General features: G+C 43.6%; 1 non-coding gene across 1 annotated transcript; it reads left to right on the plus strand.

Annotated features, from left to right (window-relative positions):
• The first annotated feature begins 10044 nt into the window (after positions 1-10044).
• Positions 10045-10260, plus strand: LOC147730011 (small nucleolar RNA U3). The gene has a single exon (XR_015309048.1). It is a non-coding gene; the product is annotated as a small nucleolar RNA U3 (small nucleolar RNA).

Consider the following 10260-nt stretch of genomic DNA (forward strand, 5'->3'; position numbering starts at 1 on the left):
GCTAGGAGAACCTTTGTATTAGAGAATATGTTAAGGTTAGCCAAACATCGCAATGTGGTAATGAAATTGTTGATAATATGAAACTGTTATTTTAATGTTTTAATTTTGTTTCATATTTTAATAAATACGGTCGGGAGGGTCACTCCCTCCCGTCTTCCAAAAGTTCAGAACTGTTTCCGGTTTCCCATCCTTGGGGAGTGTGTTGAGAGGGGGTGGCGGGTATCTCAGCCATATGGAAAGGGGCGACCATTCGGTCCCCCCGAACGTATGGCGGAGTACCACGAGCCCCCTGGGAAGCCATTTTTGGGCGGGAGGCGAGCCTCGGCTGGTATGCCCGAAGCGGCGTAGCCGGGGCGCGCTTTTTCCCGCCCTAGAGTGGGCTGGCCTAGACACTGACGCGGCCGGCCACGCCCTAGGGGCAGGCGGGGCCGGGTTTACGCCCGCCCTGAAGACGGATAAAAGGAGCAACAAGCCAAGAACGCATCCTCTTGTTCCTGTGCTCTGAAGCTGCACCCCCTCGCTGCACGTGAGCTCGAGACGGAACGAAGAGCCAATTTTGACCCGCCCACCAGCCCCTGAGGACAGCGAGTGGTTTTGAATAAAGTTTGATGTGGTAACGCTAACTTTTGCAGGTTGTGATGATGATCGTGATAAGTTTGATTATGCAATAAAGAATGGTCAATTCGTAGTATGTTCTCAAATAAAGTAATCCTGCACTAGTGTTGATCCGTAATTTTGCTTGTTGATAAGCTGTTTGTTACTGTCTTTTAGTAATTTAGTCATTTTAGTAATTTAGTTAGAATTGTCGTATTTATTTTGGTCGGGCGGTAAGGTCATGATCGGTGAGCACTAATTGGAAGATCCCTATGAGTGGGCGTCACCCATTACGGATGGGAGCGCTCGAGGGAGGTGGCCATTGGCCCCTCAACGGGTAGGCGGTCCCTTCTAAGGATGGGCCGCCGAAAGGAAAGGAAAGGCGGTCAAGGCCCCTTCCTGGGTAGGAGGGGTTACAGCCCCCTCCTGGGGAATTTCCCGGGGCCAGGATATCTGCGACGGCAGATGTGGTAAGTTGTGTGGGGTTTGGGAGGGGGTCTACGCTACCTTCTAGATACCTCACACGAGTCCTCGGACGACCTTTAAGTGGCGTCGAGTTTATTGGGGCCCCCGTCAAGTCAAGGGAAATTGGTAGTTGCACTTGAGGTACACCTCTGTGCGGTCGCCCCTCACAAGTGAGGGGGATATTTCTGGTTTAGGGATCTTGACACCGGTTACGACCTTGCCGTTGGCCCTTAAACGTTAGGATGTACAATTTCAAAATTTCAAGTTAATGTTTTGTAGGATGTTAGTTCGGCTAGGAGAACCTTTGTATTAGAGAATATTTTAAGGTTAGCCAAACATCGCAATGTGGTAATGAAATTGTACATAATATGAAACTGTTATTTTAATGTTTTAATTTTGTTTCATATTTTAATAAATACGGCCGGGAGGGTCACTCCCTCCCGTCTTCCAAAAGTTCAGAACTGTTTCCGGTTTCCCATCCTTGGGGAGTGTGTTGAGAGGGGGTGGCGGGTATCTCAGCCATATCGAAATATCAGCCGTTTGTAAATAGTAGGATAAACCCTGTGCCTTGAAACTTCTAATGGTTCGAGCCCCGACTGCCACCATTTTGGATTTCCACCGTGCTGCGACGCCTAGGAAAAGAGCTAGGTGGGCTGGTGCCAGACCATAAATTGTGGAAGTTCACGGTGTGGTGACAGGCCAGGTGAATACCCAGAGACGTTGCCTCTTCTTGGTTATGCAAGAGTCTGGGGCATTGCCCGACTGGTTTTCCATGCATGGCCTCTTTTTACGTAAAACTTACACAGTTAAGACCTTATTGTGATAGCCTTTTAGCCTGCCGCAAGAAGCAATGGTGACCAGGAACGGTCCCCTTTCCTGTGTTTGTCCCTAGCCTTCAACTTTAGTCTATCATGCTGAATTAAAGTTTAGTTCGCTAACTAAAGACTGCAGCGGCAGGTTTTAATTATCTATCACTGATCTGCTGAGAGCTTAGCCAGGTGACAGAAAAAATGCTGTTGTGACATCTTCCTGTAACCCTTGGACAGCTTAGCATAGAGTTATAAAACTTTTTGTCTCGATATGTTATGAAGAATCAAGATTGAAATAGAAATTGTAAGTGGTCCGAAGGTGTTGCAGATAAGTTCTGATCTAAAAAGGAAGGTCACAGTCAGAGTTTTTTTTTAAACAACTGTCTACTGTTGACAGCTGTTCCTTTCTTCATTTAATGATATGCTGGAAGACGGAATTGTACACTGAAAAGTTCAATTCCGGGTTCTGATGAATATTAGGTACCAAACGTTTCCGGCAAGTATTCACTTCCCAGTGTAAAAAGTCTTTTGCACAAAAAAACATAAACTATATTTTGGATACTTCTGTAGTTCCGAGAGGCTAAACGTCTAGTAGCTTTAAAAAGTTGCATAAATTCAAGCTGGGTGGTAGGACAAGTTGTTGTTCATGTGAACGCTTTCCTAGATAACCAGGAATTCAGGGCTCTACTGAAAGCGATAGGTTCCGTTATCTCCTGTAGTTGCTGCAAGCAGGTTTTCACAAAGTTTGGACCATCGCCGTAGGCCATCCTCAGCTTAGAGTCTTACATGTGAACTGGGGAACAGTTTGTTTTTTTGGGGTAACTGATCAAAGATGTTGACCTACATTTGATCTGTGGGGCAACTGTTCAAAATGTCATGGTAGCTGTAATGCTACAACTTTTGTTTCCACACTTGCAAGTTTAGCAGGTCGCTTCTCATATGCTAGCGATCAGTGTCACTCTTTTGGCTGATTGACTGTTCCTAATCTAGACCAAATATTCCCAATAAAAATCATCTCTATGATATTGTGGAAACCACAAGTTTTTAAAGAATTTTCCAGCTTTCCATCTGGTACAGCATTGGGTCAGGAAGAGTCAGGTTGAATTTTAATTGGTTGCTGATTTAAAATATGCTAATTTTAAAGCAGTGTGTCACCAGGATCTATTAAGTATGTTTTAATGTAAATAAATGCATATGCGTGTGTATCGGTAGAATGTTATTTCGTGGAGTAACAGATATGTTTATATTTATATGTTTTTATTTATTTACTAGCAGCCCGTCCCGACGTTGTCCGGGTATGAATTGCTGCCGGCTAGTAGTATATTGTTTCGTAGGATTTCATTATGATAGCATTTCTTATCTGTGACAGGCCTGTGAAACTCTCCGATTCAAAGTGCACTGCTGATGCACTTAAGAGTGCACGTTCAGTAGTGTGTGAACTCGAGTTTCCCTACTTTCTTTTCCTTGCTATATTATATAGCGCGAACTCGACAACATGGCATGAGCACAATTTACATTACAGGAGAACACATTGATTTGTGGTAGGCACGGGGAGACAAAGCGATTTGCCTGGAATCACAGGATGTTGAGCTGATGCCGAGATTCTATCGTAGCTCCCCATACATCACTCTGCATGCTTTCATTACGAAAGTACCATGACTCCGCAATGCCATTGTAACGCATAGCATTACATTTTATATGCTTTTTACTACGCATACATTTACAACGAAATTCGTTGTAAATGCATGAATGGTAAAAGCATGTTTTTTAAAAATGTTTGGATAAGGCAAGTATGGGTATAGGGGTATATGTTTTGGGGTACTGAGGTATATGTTTTGGGGTGTTTGGGTATTTTAATGGTTCAGATATAGTTTTGGGTTAAGGGGTACAGGGGTATTTTTAGGGTTCAGGGCTAGGTTTGGGTTTTGGGGTATAGCGGTATTTTTTGGGTTCAGGGGTAGGTTTGGGTGTTGGGGTACAGGGGTATTTTAAGGGTTCAGGGCTAGGTTTGGGTTTTGGGGTACAGGGCTATTTTTAGGGTTCAGGGCTAGGTTTGGATTTTGGGATACAGGGGTATTTTAGGGTTCTGGGCTAGGTTTGGGTTTTGGGGTACAGGGGTATTTTTTAGGGTTCAGGGGTAGGTTTGGGTTTTGGGGTACAGGGGTATTTTAAGGGTTATGGGCTAGGTTTGGGTTTTGGGGTACAGGGGTATTTTAGGGTTCAGGGGTAGGTTTGGGTTTTGGGGTACAGGGGTATTTTTAGGGTTCAGGGGTATGTTTGGGTTTGAGGTACAGGGGTATTTATAGGGTTCAGGGCTAGGTTTTGGATTTGGGGTACAGGGGTATTTTTTGGGTTTAGGGATAGGTTTGTGTTTTGGGGTACAGGGGTATTTTAAGGGTTATGGGCTAGGTTTGGTTTTGGGGTACAGGGGTATTTTTAGGGTTCCGGGGTATGTTTGGGTTTTGAGGTACAGGGGTATTTATAGGGTTCAGGGCTAGGTTTTGGTTTTGGGGTACAGGGGTATTTTTAGGGTGTAGGGATAGGTTTGGGTTTTGGGGTACATGGTATATTCATAGGGTTAAGATAGGTTAGTGTTTAAGGGTGTTGGGGTATTTTATAGAGTAAGGGTGGGTTATGATTATGGGGTGCAGGGGTATTTAAAGTAGGGGTGGGCGGAATTGGCGCAAACTTGGTACAATAAATCCGCAATATTTCGATCCGTCAGATTTCCAATTATTAAAACAGAAACCTCATATATTCAAGGTAAAATAACAAGTATTTCTACATGCTAAAATGCATATAGTCATTTCACAAAAGTGAAATTAGCTTCCAGCAAGCAGTGAGAGAGGTGATAATTTTGAGATCAAGCCCCTGCAAACCATTATGGGACGAGATTAGCAGTGGGAAGTGAATATTATAGTATCCAAATAATATTACAAAGAGCTGCAGTTCACCTCGTTCTCCCCAGTTGTCCCCAAGAGGCAAATGCAATAGCATTTAAAATATTATACATTAAGCTGCAGTTCACCTCATGGTCCCTAGATGTCCCTGATGAGGCAAATGCAATAGCATTTAAAATATTACACATCAAGCTGTAGTTCACCTCATGTCCCTAGATGTCCCTGATGATGCAAATGCAATAGCATTTAAAATATTATATATCAAGCTGCAGTTCACCTCGCCGTCCCTAGATGTCCCTGATGAGGCAAATGCAATAGCATTTAAAATATTATACATCAAGCTGCAGTTCACCTCGTCGTCCCAAGATGTCCCTGATGAGTAAAATTCCAAAACATTGAAACCCTTTCATGAATGCTAAAAATTATGCTAAGCTTATCCCATAATGCTTTGCAGGGCCTTTTAGTTGTATTTTTGCCCATAACTGTGCTTGGGGTGGTTCTAAGAGAATGGGACCTCTACTGAATTACTATTTAAAGGGAGCAGGAATGTATAGAACCTGGGAAGAAAAAACAACACTCGTGACGGAATGCCCCAAGCGATTGTCACGCCCCCAGCACACACCCACAGCTCAATGCAGACACGCCCACAAGGGACTACTTTGCTGGCACGGTTCTTTTACATTTAAAATGTATATGGTGGGCGTCTGCATAGCTTATGTCCTTCTGCTGCAACTGCCCTTTCCAAGGCTGTATTGGGTGTTGTGATTGGTGCTGTGGTTCCCGAGTTTACCTGGCCAAAAGGTGCACGTTCTCTCTTTATAATAGTAGTACTAGCAGCCCGTCCCGACGTTGTCCGGGTATGAATTGCTGCCGGCCAGTAGTATATTGTTTCGTAGGATTTCATTATGATAGCATTGCTTATCTGTGACAGGCCTGTGAAACGCTCCGATTCAAAGTGCACTGCTGATGCACTTAAGAGTGCGCGTTCAGTAGTGTGTGAACTCGAGTTTCCCTACTTTCTTTTCCTTGCTATATTATATAGCGCGAACTCGACAACATGGCATGAGCACAATTTACATTACAGAAGAACACATTGATTTGTGGTAGGCACGGGGAGACAAAGCGATTTGCCTGGAATCACAGGATGTTGAGCTGATGCCGAGATTCTAACGTAGCTCCCCATACATCACTCTGCATACTTTCATTACGAAAGTACCATGACTCCGCAATGCCATTGTAACGCATAGCATTACATTTTATATGCTTTTTACTACGCATACATTTACAACGAAATTCGTTGTAAATGCATGAATGGTAAAAGCATGTTTTTTAAAAATGTTTGGATAAGGCAAGTATGGGTATAGGGGTATATGTTTTGGGGTACTGAGGTATATGTTTTGGGGAGTTTGGGTATTTTAATGGTTCAGATATAGTTTTGGGTTATGGGGTACAGGGGTATTTTTAGGGTTCAGGGCTAGGTTTGGGTTTTGGGGTATAGCGGTATTTTTAGGGTTCAGGGGTAGGTTTGGATGTTGGGGTACAGGGGTATTTTAAGGGTTCAGGGCTAGGTTTGGGTTTTGGGGTACAGGGATATTTTTAGGGTTCAGGGCTAGGTTTGGATTTTGGGATACAGGGGTATTTTAGGGTTCTGGGCTAGGTTTGGGTTTTGGGGTACAGGGGTATTTTTTAGGGTTCAGGGGTAGGTTTGGGTTTTGGGGTACAGGGGTATTTTAAGGGTTATGGGCTAGGTTTGGGTTGTGGGGTACAGGGGTATTTTAGGGTTCAGGGGTAGGTTTGGGTTTTGGGGTACAGGGGTATTTTTAGGGTTCAGGGGTATGTTTGGGTTTGAGGTACAGGGGTATTTATAGGGTTCAGGGCTAGGTTTTGGTTTTGGGGTACAGGGGTATTTTTTGGGTTTAGGGATAGGTTTGTGTTTTTGGGTACAGGGGTATTTTAAGGGTTATGGGCTAGGTTTGGGTTTTGGGGTACAAGGGTATTTTTAGGGTTCAGGGGTATGTTTGGGTTTTGAGGTACAGGGGTATTTATAGGGTTCAGGGCTAGGTTTTGGTTTTGGGGTACAGGGGTATTTTTAGGGTTTAGGGATAGGTTTGGGTTTTGGGGTACATGGTATATTTATAGGGTTAAGATAGGTTAGTGTTTAAGGGTGTTGGGGTATTTTATAGAGTAAGGGTGGGTTATGATTATGGGGTGCAGGGGTATTTAAAGTAGGGGTGGGCGGAATTGGCGCGAACTTTTTACAATAAATCCGCAATATTTCGATCCGTCAGATTTCCAATTATTAAAACAGAAACCTCATATATTCAAGGTAAAATAACAAGTATTTCTACATGCTAAAATGCAAATAGTCATTTCACAAAAGTGAAATTAGCTTCCAGCAAGCAGTGAGAGAGGTGATAATTTTGAGATCAAGCCCCTGCAAACCATTATGGGACGAGATTAGCAGTGGGAAGTGAATATTATAGTATCCAAATAATATTACAAAGAGCTGCAGTTCACCTCGTTCTCCCCAGTTGTCCCCAAGAGGCAAATGCAATACCATTTAAAATATTATACATCAAGCTGCAGTTCACCTCATGGTCCCTAGATGTCCCTGATGAGGCAAATGCAATAGCATTTAAAATATTACACATCAAGCTGTAGTTCACCTCATGTCCCTAGATGTCCCTGATGATGCAAATGCAATAGCATTTAAAATATTATATATCAAGCTGCAGTTCACCTCGCCGTCCCTAGATGTCCCTGATGAGGCAAATGCAATAGCATTTAAAATATTATACATCAAGCTGCAGTTCACCTCGTCGTCCCAAGATGTCCCTGATAAGTAAAATTCCAAAACATTGAAACCCTTTCATGAATGCTAAAAATTATGCTAAGCTTATCCCATAATGCTTTGCAGGGCCTTTTAGTTGTATTTTTGCCCATAACTGTGCTTGGGGTGGTTCTAAGAGAATGGGACCTCCACTGAATTACTATTTAAAGGGAGCAGGAATGTATAGAACCTGGGAAGAAAAAACAACACTCGTGACGGAATGCCCCCAGCGATTGTCACGCCCCCAGCACACACCCACAGCACAATGCAGACACGCCCACAAGGGACTACTTTTCTGGCACGGTTCTTTTACATTTAAAATGTATATGGTGGGCGTTTGCATAGCTTATGTCCTTCTGCTGCAACTGCCCTTTCCAACGCTGTATTGGGTGTTGTGATTGGTGCTGTGGTTCCCGAGTTTACCTGGCCAAAAGGTGCACGTTCTCTCTTTATAATAGTAGTATAGATTTATTATTATTATTTATTTATTAACAGCATTTATAGAGCGCGAACGAAGGCCCATGGGCATCTCGGCGCTAAAAGAATATCTGCAGTATTTGACCATTGAAGGGGAGCCTGAGTTTACAGATTAAAAAGCCAGGTCTTGAGTTGTTTTCGAAAAGACCAAAGTGAGGGGCTTGTTTTAATAGAGTGCGGCAGGGTGTTCCATAGTTTGGGCGCTGCTACAAGAAATCTTCTGTCTCCCCATAAAACAGATTTGGTATGGGGTACCACAAGTTCATGTGAACTAGAGGAGCGTAGTGATCTAGAGGGACTGAAGGGAATAAGATTTTGGGTGAAAAAGGCTGGTCCCACGTTGAGTAGAGCCTTGTACACTATACAGAGGGCCTTGAATTTGATTCTGTTTCTAATTGGAAGCCAATGTAACTTTCTGATGGTTTCTGACGCAGATTGATGTTTAGGGATTCTTCCAAGGAGCCTGGCGGCTGCGTTTTGGATAATTTGCATTTTATTTAGTACTCTTTCTTGGGCATTTAGAAACAGTGCGTTACAATAATCTAATGTAGACAGTACCAGGGAGCTCACCAAGGTTTTTCTAGCTGTCTCAGGAAGGAATGGCAATTTTTTTTTGATCAACTGTAGTTTATGAAAGGCAGAAGGGGAGATCTGATTTGCGTGAGGAAGGAAAGTAAGACGATCGTCGAACATGACTCCCAGATTCCTCACCTTACTGACCGGTACCGGCGGAGGACCCAGTGATAGCGGCCACCAAAGGGAGGACCATTCCGGGGTCAGATGTCCGAAAATGACCACTTCCGACTTGTCGGAATTTAATTTCAGACAATTGGAGGCCATCCAATTCTCTATTGCCTGCATGCCCAGATTGAAGTTATTAGCTATTTTATGGCCATCGTTCCTGACGGCGAGGACCAGCTGGGTGTCATCTGCATAGGATGTGAGGGTCATCCCATGTGCACGAATGACATTGGCAAGGTCCGACACATAAATATTGAATAGTGTCGGACTAAGGGATGAGCCTTGAGGGACTCCACATGGCAGTGACAAGGAGGATGAGTGAAAAGATCCAATAGTGACCACCTGGGACCTGTCCGCCAGAAAGGATGCTAGAAGTTTCTTGGCATTTTGTTGGATACCCATGCTTTCGACACGGTCGATCAAGATGGTGTGGTCGACCGTGTCGAAAGCAGCCGATAAGACAAGCAGTATCAGGACTGCTGTTCCTCCAACATGACGGATGGATCTGATATCGTCCGCCGCTTTAACCAAGGCCGTCTCCGTTCCGTGGTATTGGCGAAAGCCAAACTGAGATTCATCAAGTAGATTATGTTCCTCGATAAAGGCTGATAGTTGAAGATTCAGAACTTTTTCGGCTATTTTCGCCAAGGCTGGGAGGCTAGCGATAGGACGATAACTTTTTAATTCTTCCATGCCGAGGTTTGGTTTTTTGAGCAGCGGTTTAATAAGGGTCTTTTTTAGGACATCTGGATATATGCCTGTACTAAACATAGAATTACAAATTGCAGTCATAGCCGGGAGAACCACTTCAATGACCGGAAGCAAGACTTTCAGGGGGCATGGGTCTAGTGCAGAGCCCGATTTGATGGAGGATATGATGTTCCGAATCTGGGAACTGGAGACATCTGCAAACTGCGAAAAAATGGGACCAGTGTAGGAGGCGGGTGGTTTAGTAAAGGTATTGGTGTTATTAGCGAAGACCCGGTAAATGTCTTCAACTTTACTAAAAAAAGAAATTGGCTAGAGCGTCACAGAGCGATTGGGAGGGGGGAGGTGTCAAGTTGGGGGAATATCCTGCTAACTGCTTGGTGGTTTCATATAGTGCTTTGTTAGAATTTTTTACTGATTCAATTCTCTCACATTTCAGTTGATGATGCCGAACTGTGTCTTACTGTAAGTAAGGAAGGTTTCCCCCTTTCTGTCTGTGTGAGCGATAAACAGTTTTATTAAGACAATACTTTCAGGGATCATTTCTATAGTTTTTAACTGAGGAAATGTGATTGAAAGTGTTTGGTCTTCGCTAACCACGATGAAGAATTGAAGTGTTCTCTTCTGAGCGTGAAGTGAGTGAACAGTGTTGCATTTATGTAGCTGCTGTTTGCTATTGATGATCGTTCTTATTCCTTTCAAGAGGATTGGAGAAAGAGTACACAAACTGAGTGGT

The sequence above is a fragment of the Lissotriton vulgaris genome, chromosome 2_1, assembly GCF_964263255.1.
Source record: "Lissotriton vulgaris chromosome 2_1, aLisVul1.2, whole genome shotgun sequence".
Classification (NCBI taxonomy): Eukaryota; Metazoa; Chordata; class Amphibia; order Caudata; family Salamandridae; genus Lissotriton; species Lissotriton vulgaris.